Source organism: Myotis lucifugus, unplaced genomic scaffold, assembly GCF_000147115.1.
Source record: "Myotis lucifugus unplaced genomic scaffold, Myoluc2.0 scaffold_65, whole genome shotgun sequence".
Lineage (NCBI taxonomy): Eukaryota > Metazoa > Chordata > Mammalia > Chiroptera > Vespertilionidae > Myotis > Myotis lucifugus.
The window spans coordinates 1,163,839-1,177,940 of record NW_005871113.1 but is presented as its reverse complement, the minus strand read 5'-3'; the positions used below and the strand labels follow the sequence as shown (position 1 = coordinate 1,177,940).

The 14,102-nt window shown below is 44.4% G+C and overlaps 1 protein-coding gene across 3 annotated transcripts in view; it reads left to right on the top strand.

Moving 5' to 3' along the window:
• The first annotated feature begins 13,142 nt into the window (after positions 1-13,142).
• The window catches only part of IVNS1ABP (influenza virus NS1A binding protein), a 20,670-nt gene continuing 19,710 nt past the window's right edge, over positions 13,143-14,102 (top strand). For 2 of the 3 annotated variants that reach the window (XM_023754743.1, XM_023754742.1), the window contains exon 1: positions 13,377-13,535. The gene's annotated coding sequence lies outside the window, so the exon portion shown is untranslated. Of the gene's footprint in view, positions 13,536-14,102 lie in introns of all 3 variants that reach the window. The other variant, XM_006089860.3, reaches the window with a different exon arrangement.

The following is a 14,102-nucleotide window of genomic DNA, read 5'->3' as shown; positions in this document are numbered from 1 at the left end:
GCATGGACTGTTTGAACAAAATCAATGGTAAATTTTTCAACTCCCCCAGGTCCTCTCCTAACACTGCTTCATGAAGAGAACACTGCAGTGGCCAGAGGTTCCCTTTTCCACATCCCCTTTCCCAACCAAAGGCTGGGCATCACTTCAGAAAGAAAGTGAAAGCAAAGCCCCACTGGGCCCTCACTTCTCTGTGCTAGCTCCAGGGTAAACACCTCCAGGCCACCAAACAGGGACCATGTAGATTTCCTGAGGATCTCCGATTTCTGGAGAGGGGAGCAGAGCTCAGAAAGTCACCACGCCTTCTCTCTCTACCTTCATGGTGATGCCCAACTCAACTCATGCTCATTCTTCTTTCAAATTCAAAAGTAAGGTTGTATAGTTGTGCATTAATTGTTGGGAGCCATTACATCTCCAGCTTACAACAAGAGGTTTCTGGCTCCTCCAAGCCAACTCCCGATTTGGCCTGGAGTTAAAAGTTAACCTTGCGATTTAGCCTGGAGTTAAATAACATACCCTCACCCTAAGCACAAAGCAAGCTACATCTCCGCTGATAAGCTGCGCATCCTTAACGACTTCCTTTGCCCGCCCCCTCCTCTAGAAACAGTATAAATACCACTCGCTGTAAAGAATAAAACTGAGGCTTGATCAGAACTTTGTCTTGCCTCCATTTCTTCGCGTCTCCTATCCTCTCATTCCTTTGCAGGATTTGGTGCGGTGTACCCACGAAGCGTGCCCTGCAGGTCGGGGCAATTAATGATGCTTATTTACAATTTAAAAAAATGAAGTCAGCCTGCTCCTGACAGAAAGTCAGTCAAATACTTGGCCACATATTTTGCTCTCTCGCTTTATGAACAATGTCTGAGCTGAATGAGGCAAACCTGCAACTCTGAGATATAAAATAGTCTTTGTACAAAGCATTCAGATGTTGACTTGAAAATGTACAGAGAGAGAGTTTTACAAAAGTCTTTTAAAGTTTTTGAGAGCAAGAAGTCTGAAGACCACTGGTCTAAGAAACTTAGCCTCAGGAGAGAAGGTTTTTGCCAACGTATACCCACAATGTTAATGACAAGCCTTCTGAAGGAAAACTAGATTTTTTTTAATGTAGTTGGATTGTTTTCATTCTGATCCTCGGAAACTTTTGTCCATTCCTAGGGAAAAAGACCTATAATAGAGCAGTAAACAACACAGAATCACATTACCTAGGCATCTGTGGGAGACAGCTCAAAACAAGTTTTAGGGCAGACCATGACGCAAGTGAGAGGTAGGGTATGACCTTCATGGTGATGCCCATCTCAAGAGCCATGGGAATTATCTGAAACCACAAGGTAGCCACAGAAATCCCAAATCTCTGTGTGAGAAACTTCCTGCTATAGTTGGGACGGTCAAGAGGGGCTCCCTCTTATGGGGGGAAAAAAGAGGAACAACTGCAATAATCTGAATAAAGATTTAATTTAAAAAAAAAAGAGGGGCACCCTCTATTTCAGCGGTTCTCAACCTGTGGGTTGTGACCCTTTCACAGGGGTCGCCTAAGACCATCGTAAAACACATATGTAATTACATATTGTTTTTGTGATTAATCACTATGCTTTAATTATGTTCAATTTGTAACAATGAAATTGGGGGTCACCACAACATGAGGAACTGTATTAAAGGGCCGTGGCATTAGGAAGGTTGAGTATTTCATCCTGTCTGTAGGATCTGCATCTCATTGCTGTTCTGGTGAGTCGCACTGGGCATGGTCTGGGGAACTCTTTAGATAAAACATTTAGAACTCATTAAATAGGAAGTTCCTTTCTTCACTGTCTCTGCCTCCAACCTCTCTCTCTTCCCAAATAAAGAGATGAGGAAACTGAGGCTCAGAGAAGTTGAACTGTTAAAGGTTCCGAGGCACCGCCTGTTCAAACTGAGAAAGGCTCTGTCTGATCTGCACTCAGAGCTCCTAATTTCAAGTCCAGAATTTTAGCCACAGACTAGACACTACTGGCAATAGACTGTCTCAGAAGGGCATAACCTTCTTTATATTTTCCTCAAGTTGTTTTTAATGTTATTTGGCTAAGAAACAGAATGGGCTTGTATCTGGGCAGGAAGCTGGGTGTGAAGGTATAACTGTCCCTGACTCACTGGTGTGTCACTCCACTTGGGTGGCAGTTCCTCCCTGACAGGCCTGGCCCACCGGGAGACGTGGCTGGGATCTGTCTGGATACGGTACTGTTTTCCTCTTTCATTACCAGTGAAGAATCCCTCCCATTGCAGGGACTTCGGGACCCCTGGTGGGAACAGAGGCCCCAACTGCTAAAGGAAAGAAACCATACAAGACTCTTTACATTGATAATTTCATTAAGAATTTACAGCCCCCCTTGGCGGAACATAGATAGTAATGAACATTAACTCAGTGTCTCACAGGAAAGATCAATTACCTCATCTCTGACAGAAGTTCCCATACAGACACAAAGAATTTTAGTATCTCATATAGATACTAAATTTGAAGACATATATACTTCAAGTGCTAACAGAGATCTGCAGACTTCTTTGCAAATATCTCTTTCTATGGGGGTCTAGTGCCGTACCATATTTCTGCAAAGTTCACATTTCTAACCTAGTTCAACGTAAGATGGTTCTGTTGTACACCAGCTTCTTTTACCCTCTGGGTGATTTGACAAGATATTCTGAATCATTTATGTAATAAGTTACACTTCTCAAATAGTTGTTTCTGACCCAGTTCAGCTCACAGCCCACTTATGACCTAACATACCTCCAAGAATGACTTAAATATGGGGATGGCAACTATAAAGATGGGGAGCTCCAGCCTGTCTTCCCCGATATTTAGGGCAGATATTGCTCATTAGTAGCCACACTTGCTCCACTGCATTGAGACTCAGTCTCAATTCTTTGAAACCTAATACTCCAAGCAACACTGTCAACTAATTGACAGCTAGATGGAAATCTATTTGCAATGCCAGGATTAGATTAAATCGCTAGAAAATCTAACTACAGTGGGGCCTTGACTTACGAGTGTCCCGACTAACGAGTTTTTTGAGATACCAGCTGTCTCTCTGGCTGATTTTTTGCATTAAGTTGATAGAGTAATTTGAGTTAACGAGCTCCTTAATGAGCTCCTTAACGAGCTCGGTCTCAGAACGAATTAAACTCGTAAGTCAAGGCCCCCACTCTATTCGTGAGAGGTTTCTTTTAACATCCCAGATTTTATGCCTGGAAACCTACTATCACATTCCCAATGGTAACATTCTTTTGATGACTCCAAAATTCCACCTCACTTTGTTTGAATGTCACATTCTAACTCCTATTATGAGTTCTGACTTGTGCCGGGAAATACTAGTATCTTCAGGTTGGGGAATGGGAACAGCTTATCCATTATCAATTTTCTTTTAATGCTTTTTCAATGATGAGAGAGAATCATCAATCCACTGAACAGTGGTTTCCCAATTTACCTACTAAGTTGGACCTTAGGTTTGTAGTTTGATTTGAGTTTGAAGCCAACACATCTGTTCATACCCTAATTATCTCTCCTGCAAATAAGAACTCTAAAAAGCAGTTATTGCTTATTTATTATTAAATATTAGCAGATTTGCTTGAGAACTGTAAGATCATGCACTTGTAATGGAGAAACACTATGAAAAGTAATTCCAAATTAATTTAAATCTTTTTTAGGATTTCAGAACTCAAGGAAAATGTCTAATATGACGTTTGCCCTGGGCTCTCCCACCTTCCAGCCCAGGCCTAATCCAAAACTGAGGCGCCAACAGCTGGCAAGGAGATGTGACCTTTCACACTTTCTTGACTCTCTACCCAGGTTGGTAAATGCAATGCTATTCTAATCTCTCTCCTTTATTCTTGCCACGCCCCCTCTTGCTTACTTCTTTCCAGTCCCTTTGGTCTCCTTTCCATCCCAATGCCGAGGGCCTTTGGGTTTCTTGTTCTTTCTGCTTAAAACATTCTTCCTCCAGCTATCTGTATGGCTTGCTCTCTCCCAGAGTGTAGCATACAGGGGTGCAGACAAGTAATAGTTTCATTACTGTGCGATTAGTGCTATAAGAAGGGGAGATGTGCCAAGGTGCAATGTGAGTTCATAGGTGTGACAGCCTATCCAGTCTTGGCTGGTCAGGGAAGGCTGCCTGGAGGAAGCGAGCTCTACACTGAGGTCTGGAGAATGAGTAGACATTAAGCAAGAAGGGTGCTTCAGTCAGTGCTAACAGCATGTCCAAAGGACATCATGTACTAAAGAAGGGAGAGGTTCAGGGTGGCTCAGGAGGAACATGAGGAATGAAATTACTAGGGCCAGATCTTACATCATAGCATATAGACACACACAGGAAAGAACCTTGGAAATGCACTGTAATTCAGGTAATAGTCTTCTCTTAAAGTTCTAGGAAATGCAAAGGAAAAAAACAAGATTCATTTTGTTATGGCAAAACCCAATTTTATGTAAAAATCTGAGAAATAGCTATATAATGACACGTTTCCACTTTTAAAAAAATAGGATTCGTTTTATTATGGCAAAAAGAGACTTTTATGCAAAAATCTGAGAAACAGCTACATATTGACATTTTTCCACTTGGAAGAAATACACAGGAAGCAGTATACATTCTAGAAGCTTTTCAATTCATTACAAGTGCCCTAATCCCTCAGGAACCTGGGTTTCATTCTTTTTTTTTTTTAATGTTTTTATTGATTTCAGAGAGAGGAATGGAAAGGGAGAGAGAGAGATAGAAAATCAATGATGAGAGAGAATTATTGATCGGCTGCCTCCTGCACACCCCCACTGGGGATAGAGCCCGCAACCCCAGGCATGTGCCTTGACTGGGAATCAAACCGTGACTTCCTGGTTCAGGGGTCGACACTCAACCATTGTGCCACACCTGCTGGGCTGGGTTTTATTCCTTACACCACTTCAAATATAACACATTAAAAAAATGACTGTGGTTCTGTGGCATCTTTGAGGATTTTTAAAATCCATCTTTAACTTGCTTCTCTGATATAGACCCTGAAAAAAGTCAGGCTAATTACAAGGTATGTCTATATTACTATCCCTTCGAGTGAGAGCTCATCACATTTCCTACGTTTAATAAGACCAATAAGAATTGGTACAACACTAAGAGCTTACCCAGAAATTTCTATATACTGACACTGTGGTCGATTAATGAAGCTAATTTCTCAGTAGGCAATCTGGTACCATTAAAAAATGCATGGAACTGAAAGGATTTTTCTCTTTCATGTATATTTAACTTGCAAACTGGATACCCACAAATTTGTTCCAGAGAGAGTAAAACAATAAAAGTTTTATGATTCAGGAGACCTTAAATCATTGAAGACACTAAAATAAGTTTTGAAAGAAAGAAGCTTAGAAATGGACACCACCTCCTTAACAGCAAAGAAAATGTGAGTACTTTGCAGAGAGAAGAAAACCCTTCCCTAGTTTCCCTATTTTACTGACATAAAGGAAATCACTCCCCAAAATGCAATCATTCTATTTTCTATAAGACAAAAGTCATGCACAGGAACACTAGTCTCGGTGCCATGGTTAGACTCACATGAACCCTGGTCTCTATCCACATAGAACTAAGCACAAAGCAAAATAGGTTACCCTCTCCCTCTCTGTAACACTGTAGTTTTTCAATCTCCCATCACTAATGGAACAGAATATTCCTTAGGTCTGAACCACCAGGAACCTAAGTGAAGGGAGGGTAGAGCTGAGAATTCAACACCCCCTTCAACATATTTGAGACCTCTTTGAGAAAGGAACTCAGCGAGAAGATCTGTAGTCTTTGTTCTAAGTCGTCCGAGGTACCGCCTCCTTTCTTATTTTCCTAGTCCTCTATCACTCCAGCTTCCACCACCACTTATCACTGCTATTTGGAAACATCAGTTTGACAGAAAGAGCCATGAGAGGCACATGTGACTTTGACATTCATTCATCCAACACTTGTAGATGTTTGAGGGCAGGAACAACCCATTTAAGAGCCTGGGTTGCCACTGTGTACTCAGATTCAAATCACTCATCACTTAAGTCTGCAAGTATAAAAGTACCCGGTGGTAGACGGACGAAGTGACAAATGGGTGTTAGGAGGATGTTCCAGGGTTCAGGGTGATGGGAGAGAAGTTATGTATATTGGAGCAGTTGGGGGAGGCCTTGAAATAAATAAATATTTACTCATCACCCACCATGTGCTGTGTATATAAATTCTGTGAGGTGAGTATTATTGGTCCCATTTTAAAGATTAGAAAACAGATTCACCAAAAAGACAAGAAGTCTTCCTTAAATGGTTAAGCAACCCAAGCCAAGATTTGGAGTGCCTTCAAGGCTAGCACTCCTTCCATTATACTAGTCCACTTCTTGGTAGTGGTAAGGTGATAATTTTCTCTTGAAGGATAGCTAGGATATTGAGGAGAGAGAAGTGTTGAGGAGGGAGAAGGGTGTCTCAGGCCTTTTTCACCATAAGGATTTGGTAGAATACACAGTTTTTCTTTCACATTTTTCTCTCTAGTAAGACATCAGAGATGATTGGGAAAGAAAACATTTCACTTGGCAATTCTGTTCTTGAGGGCACCAATTTTGGAGAAGCGTGGCGAAGAGGGCTTACTCTCAGGAGTAGGAACGTTTAGATAACAGCTTTACGACTGTGTCTTCAGTACTTGGAAAGTCCAGTTCACTAGAACCTTATAAAATTTCATCACTTTCTCACTGTACTTTACCCCAGTCTCCTTCAGGCAGTAGGAAACATTATAGAAGAAGGGGGAAGTGATGTTACAACCACACTGCTCTGTCCTTTCTGATTTTTTTTTCTTTGAAGCAGTCTCTGGACCTCATATGTTAAGTGAGGCATCAAGTTCTCAATCTGTTATGCATTGCAATACCTAAAATTTCCAATGACCACTGGCTGGCTAGCCCAATGGAATTATATTGTGTAACTTTTATCCATCAGATATAAAATTTTGGCCCTGCCGGTGTGGCTCAGTGGTTGAGCGTCGACCTATGTAGCAAGAGGTTGCTGGTTCTATTCCTGCTCAGTGCACATGCTCAGGATGAGGGTTCGATCCCCAGTGGGGACCATGCAGGAGGTGGCCAATTGATTTTTCTCTCTCTCCTTTCCTCTCTCTCTAAAAATCAATAGAAACATTAAAAAACACACACACACACAGATATCAAATTTTGGATGTGAACATAAGAAAAGATCTCTTTCTGGAATGAAATGTAGACATTGTGCCACATGTTACGCACTTTTGTTTATAAATTTGCTGTTAATGTTCACATTAAAAACTCAGCTTACTATTAAGTCTGCTTATGCTATGCCTTGCTCTTCTTAGCAATCAAATTATTTTTTCAATGTTGTTTTTGGATGAAGGCTTTTGGGAAACTTAGGTTGCTCATCAGAATTCAAGAGCTGAATATCCAGTTGTTGGCCACATAGTCCAAAGAAAGCAGCAAATTTGAAGGTCATATAATATCACAGGAAGAATGTTTGAATGACATGAGAAGTTTTCATTCCTAAGAAATTATTGAGACAGAAACTACTAGGGGGTTTTGGTTGTTAAAAGAGGAGGCTAAAATTGTTCTCAAAATTTTCAGCAGTTGACTTTAGAAAACGAGCAAAAGGTCATTAGAAAAATAGTCAGCTTGGCTAATGCAATAGCCAGTAAGGATAATGCAGGATAAAAAAAAAGAATTCTGATTTTATATTCTCTGGATTAAAAAAAAAGTAATATCTGAACAATTTGCCTGTTTTGATGCAAAATCTGTATTGGAAAATACCAGGAAAATGGAAGATTCTCTCTAAAAGGGAAACAATTTTTTAGAGGCATCAAGTTCTCAATCTGTTATGCATTGCAATACCTACCAATTTCCAGTGACCCATTTTCATGGACGTTTTAATATTTTCCCCTGTGTTCTTGTGCCTTTTATGACACTACCATTTTCTTGTTTCTGCTCTTAAGACTACACTAATGTAACCTGAAAATATTTCCAAATGCCAAAAGAGGAGAAAAAAATTGAGAGAATAGCAGCAGTGACTGCAAGGTATGAGAGCAATAGATGAAATAGACAAGTCAGTCACTCAGAAAATAAGAACTAGTGGATTGGAGGAGGCAAAGCATTGCTTTGCCAAGCCACAAAAGGGCTAGTTTTCAATAGGCAAATGGCAGAAAATGTAGACAGTTGATAAAAAATAATGTAATGTGGCATCAAAGTTTTAAAATGTAAATGAGCTACCAATTTAATACTAACGTTAGAGTAAGACTTGTAAATCATGTGAATGGCTAAGCAGCAATATTTAACTAGATTAACTTATAATTAGAAAGGCTAATAAATAAGAGAGGTGACTAATATCTTCACCACACTATTGTCTGTGTCCATGGGTTATGCATATATGCATATAAGCTCTTTGGTTAATCTCTTCCCACCTCACCCCCTCCACCCACTGACCTTCTATCTGAGATTCATCAGTCTGTTCCATGCTTCTATGTCTCTGGATTTTTTTTAATTATTATTTTGTTCATTAGATTTCACATATGAGTGAGATCATATGATACTTGTCTTTTTTTGACTGGCTTATTTTGCTTTGCTTAATACTCTCCGGGTCCCTCCATGCTATTGTAAAGGGTAAGAGAAATGGAATTTTATAGCTGTATAATATTCCATTGTGTAAAATGTAACACAGCTTTTTTATCCACTCATCTACTGATGGGCACTTGGGCTGTTTCCAAATCTTAGCTATTGTAAGTAGTGCTGCTACGAACATTGGGGTGCATATATTCTTTCTGATTGTGTTTCAGGATTCTTAGGAGATATTCCTAGAAGCGGGATCATAGGGTCAAATGCAGTTCCATTTTTAATTTTTTGAGGAAACTCCATACTGCTTTCCATACTGGCTGCACCATCTGCATTCCGACCAGCAATATCCTAGGGTTCCCTTTTCTCCACATCCTTGCCAGTTTCTGTGGTTTGTTGACTTGATGATGGTAGCCATTCTGACAGGTGTGAGGTGATACCTCATTGTCGTTTTAATTTGCAGCTCTCTGATGGTAGTGACTTTGAGCATTTTTTTCACATACCTCTTGGCCATCTGTCTGTCCTCTATGGAGTAGTGTCTATTTAGGCCCTTTGCCCCCTTTTTAATTGCATTGTTTGTCTTACTTTTGTTAAGTTGTATGAGTTCTTTATATATTTTGGAAATTAACTCCTTATCAGGTGTATCATTAGCAAATACATTCCCCCATACAGTGTACTCCCTTTTCATTTTGTTGATACTTTCTTTTTTTAAAAAAATATATTTTTTATTGATTTCAGAGAGGAAGGGAGAAGGAGAGATAGAAACATCAATAATGAGAACGAACCATTGATCGGCTGCCTCCTGCATGCCCTCTATAGGGATTGAACCCACAACCCAGGCATATGCCGTTGACTGGAATTGATCCCGGGAGGGACCCTTCAATCTGCTGGCCGACGCTCTATCCACTGAGCCAAACTGGCTAGGGCCATTGATACTTTCAATGAGTGTGTCTTTCCATGTGAGTGTCTCATAGGCAGCATATGTGAGTTTTGTTTTCTTCTGTGTTCAGCCACCCAACATGTTTTGATTGGAACATTTAATCCATTTACATTCAGAGCGATCCCTGATACATTTTATTATTCAGGTTTTTCATCTTTTTTTTCTTCTTCAAGAAGTCCCTTCAACATTTGGTGGTGATGAACTCACTTAGCATTTTCTTGTTTGGGAGTGTAGTACTTTTCAAACTTTAGTGTGGGCACAAGATGTTAGGATGTGCCCAGCCAGTCTGGCTAAGTGGCTGAGAGTCAGCCTATGAACCAGGAGGTCATGGTTTGAAACCCTGTCAGGGCACATGCCCAGGTTTTGGGCTTGATCCCCAGTGTGGGGCGTGCAGGAGGCAGCCGATCAATGATTCTCTCTCATCACTGATGTTTCTATCTCTCTCTCTCCCTCTCCCTTCTTCTCTAAACTGAATTTAAAAAAAATTTTTTTTTAAGAAGTTGGGATGCTTGGCAAAATGTAGATTTAGGGTTTGTCAATCTTGACATTATTGCTACTTTATGTGGGAACATCTTTTGTTGGACAGACTGCCGTGTGCGTTGTAGGATGCTTAGCAGCATTACACATCTACTAGATACCAGTACCACCTTTGCCCCAAAGATTGTGAAATATCCCCAAGGGGCAAAAAGCACTCCCCCTCTATGAGAACCACTCGTCTTAGGATGAAGCTAGAGACCTTCATTTCTAGAAAAAAACATCTAGATGATTTTGACAAATGTGGCCAGTGGGCCAATCTTGAGAAACATTGAACTAAAGTGTTATGAGTTGAATTATGTCCCCTCTAAAATTCCTATTAAGGTCTAACCCCCCCCCCCCCCAAAAAAAATACCTCCAAATGTGACCTTTTTTGGAAATAGAGTCATTGTAAATTTATAAGACGAGGTCATACTGGGTTAGAATATGATCGGTGTCCTTATAAAAAGGGTAAGCTTGGACAAAGGCACACAGGGCAAATGCCATGCAAAGTTTGGAGCTGTGCTGCTACACGCCAAGGAACTATCAGAAGCCAGGGGAGAGGCCTGGAACAGAACCTTCCCTAGCACCTCCACGGAGAGCATAGCCTTGCATATACCTTGACCTCGTACTTCTAGCCTCTAGAACTGTGAGACAATACATTTCTGTTGTTTAAACCAGTCAGTTTGTGGTACTTTGTTTCCATAGCCCTAGCAAATTAATACATAAAGGATAAAATACAAGTCAGAGTTTAGAACTGGGACAACATTGGAAGCAGGATCAGAGAGGAAAATGGAAAGATTGCAAATTGGCACCAATTCCTTGTTTATCTTTCTCTTAGTGCCTGACACAAAATAGTGGATCGTTTTTATTTTTATTAAGCACTCTCTAAATATATATTGTCTAATTTAAACATGAAGAGCAACATCTCATAACTTGTTACTTTATAACAGAGGTTCTCAACCTTCTGGCCCTTTAAATACAGTTCATGTTGTGACCCAACCATAAAATTATTTTCGTTGCTACTTCATAACTGTAATGTTGCTACTGTTATGAATCGCAATGTAAATATCTGATACGCAGGATGGTCTTAGGCGACCCCTGTGAAAGGGTCGTTCGACCGCCAAAGGGGTCGAGACCCACAGGTTGAGAACCGCTGCTTTATAAGATTGAAATTACCTACCATGTTCCACTTTCAGGTTTTCATCTGGATTATACGGTAACTGGATAGAGAGGTTTAACTCTGGAGTTGCCTGGAAGACAAATGGAATGTATACATTATGCCATTATTCATGGAGCATGCAGTATGTGACATTCCATACAAGGCCAAGCTGCACTGATGGATCACACTGTCGCTTTAAGGGAAGTGTTGACTGTGCCAGGTCACAAAAGGCACTATTTAGAGTACAGCAAGGGGGACCATGTGTCCAGCGGGCCACACAGTCATGCGCTTTCCCCAAGCAGCCAATTCATACTCTCTCGCTGGAAGCATGAAGCCCACGGCACTGGAAGAACTTAAAAGTATTCTCGCAGTTTCCTTTGCAATACAAGTGAATATTGCTGTTGGTTATTAAAGAGCAAGAGCCCAGTGGCAAATATCAGTCTTTTTCTCCTTAAGAAGGAAGAATCAGCCCTAACCGGTTTGGCTCAGTGGCTAGAGCGTCGGCCTGCGAACTGAAAGGTCCCAGGTTCGATTCTGGTCAAGGGCAAATACCTTGGTTGCGGGCACAAGCCCAGTAGGGAGTGAGCAGGAGGCAGCTGGTCGATGTTTCTAACTCTCTATCCCTCTCCCTTCCTCTCCTTAAAAAAGTTAATAAAATATATTTTTTTTAAAAAAGAAAGAAGAATAATTCTAATAGATATCTTAGTTCCTGTTTCCTCCCACAATTGCATGGGGGGGGGGGTAGGGGAGGAGGGATGGAAGAAAAGGAAACAAGGCTTGCCTGGAGATTTCAGAATAAAACATTGTAAACAGGTTCTGTTGCAGATGAAGGGCCGCAACGCTTGTCTTTCCTGCTTCTCTGAGCGTAAACCAGATACTAGTTCATGTTAAAGAATGGTGGGAAGCCCTGACCAAGAGCTCCCAGAACTGTCTGCACCTGCGGCTGAGCGATCACATACAAACAAGGCTAGGCTCAGGGCCCTTGAGCGCCCTTGGGAAACCAGGATAAGCGAACAGAATATTAACCTGGAAGCCTGTGCCAAACCCTAAACTGAAGTTCACCCCTCTAAGCCCCCTCAGCTTCCTAGGAAACCCTCTGGCCTGCGGAGCCACGGAAAGTTGCTCTGCGGGCCCATGCACATCCCGCTCCCTGCACAGGTCGCCTCCCCGGGCCAGGCGGGATAATTACGTGCGGCATCCGGTCTAAAAGGCCCCAGAAGGTTAGGAAAGGGACTCCCCATTCTCCAGACTACTTTCTATCTCCAAAAGCGGGCACGACCCGCAGAGAACCGATTCAGCATCTTGGAGAGGAGAGCTGCGCTCAGACAAAACGCTCATCAGGCGGGGGCGGGAAGGGGGGGTGGGGTTAGGGTAGGGTTAGGGTGGGGGCGAAAGGAGAAGTAAACAGGTTTCTATAGCAACACTGATACAGTTATCGTGCCTTTTCGGGCCTTTCCAATAAGTTCTAAGTTCCTGAATCTTCGCACCCCTTCTCCTCGCCACCGCCATGCCTCCTCGCTGCACCCCTCTACCCTCCACCCAAGGGAAGGGCCAAAGGCGACTGCACCCGGACGCTGAGGTGCAGGGCGACCGGCCCTGGTCTCGGGCAGTTGCCTGGATGCACCTGGAGGGATCTAATCTCCCCTCCTCTGTCTCTCTCCGGTGACGGCGCTTCTAGTGGGAACGGAGCAGGTGGAGGAGGCTGGAGGGAGCCAGTTCTGGGGCAGTGCTACCGGGCGGGTGAGGGTGAGGGTGCGGGGCGGGGGAAGGAGGGACCCGGGCGCCATAAGGAAACGGAGGCGCACCCGGAGCAAGGTCTCCCTCACAGGGATCACCTTGCGCTGACCTACTTGAGCGGCGCTGCAAGGAACCCGAGCGCGCGAGCGCGAGCGCGAGGCAGGGCGGGGTGGGCGGGGCCGCGAGCCGCCTCTCGCGGGTGCTCGCCTGTGATTCGCCGACAGGCTCGAGCCGGAGCGTCCGCGGAGCGTGGGCGGCGGCGGCGGCGCACGTGGTGACGTGCGAGGGGGGTGAGGCGCGCGCGAGCGGCGGCGGCGGCGGCAGTGTCTCCGGGACGCGCGTGGAGGTCGGTCTGTCGGAGCTGCGGGGCGCAGTTTCTCCGCCGGTGCTTCCGCGCGGCTGTGCCAGCGAGCGAGCGAGCGAGAGAGTCCCCGCGAGCCCTGGGCGGCGCTCCCCTCTCCCGGCAACCCCCGTGGGCCGATCGCTCGTCTTCCCGCTCGACCGCTTCCCCCCTCCGCGGCCTCGAGGCGCTTTCCGTTGGGCCTGTACCCGCCCGCTTCCAGTCGCTCCCCGTCGAAGCTCCAGAGATGAGTTTTTCCATCTCTTCCGACATGAACCAGGTACAGAGCGCCGTTCCCGCCCACAACGGCGGAGGGAGAGGGCGCGGCCGGGATCGGAGCTGGGGGATGGCGCGGGCGGCCGCGGAGAGGGTGGGAGGCGCGGAGCGATGTCCCGATAGATACCCTGGGTGGGGGAGGCACCCCAGCCGCCGCCGCCGCCGCCGCCGCCGCCGCCGCCCTCGGAGGACGAGAGGCTGGCGCCGCGCGGCCCCGCGCTCGGGGCGCTGCCATGGTTGCTGGGTGCCTTGGCGGCCGCGGCGGGGACCCGCAGCCCTCGGAGATATATGTATGTTAATTGACTTTGGAGAGGAAGGGGGAGGAATAAGGAGCATCTAGGATGAGAGAGATCGAATGAGGGGTGTGCTGCCTGCATGCCCGCTGACGGAGAACAAGCTGCAACCCAGCACGTACCCAAACCGAGACTGAAGTGCGAACCTCCTGGTGAAATCTTCGATGATCAACCACTGAGCCATCCACGTGGGGTCGAGGCGTACTCCTTTCACCACCTAGTTGTGCCTCCGTGGTCCCAGGGAAAAATGGCTTCTCGCTCGGCTTTGGAGCCTGGAG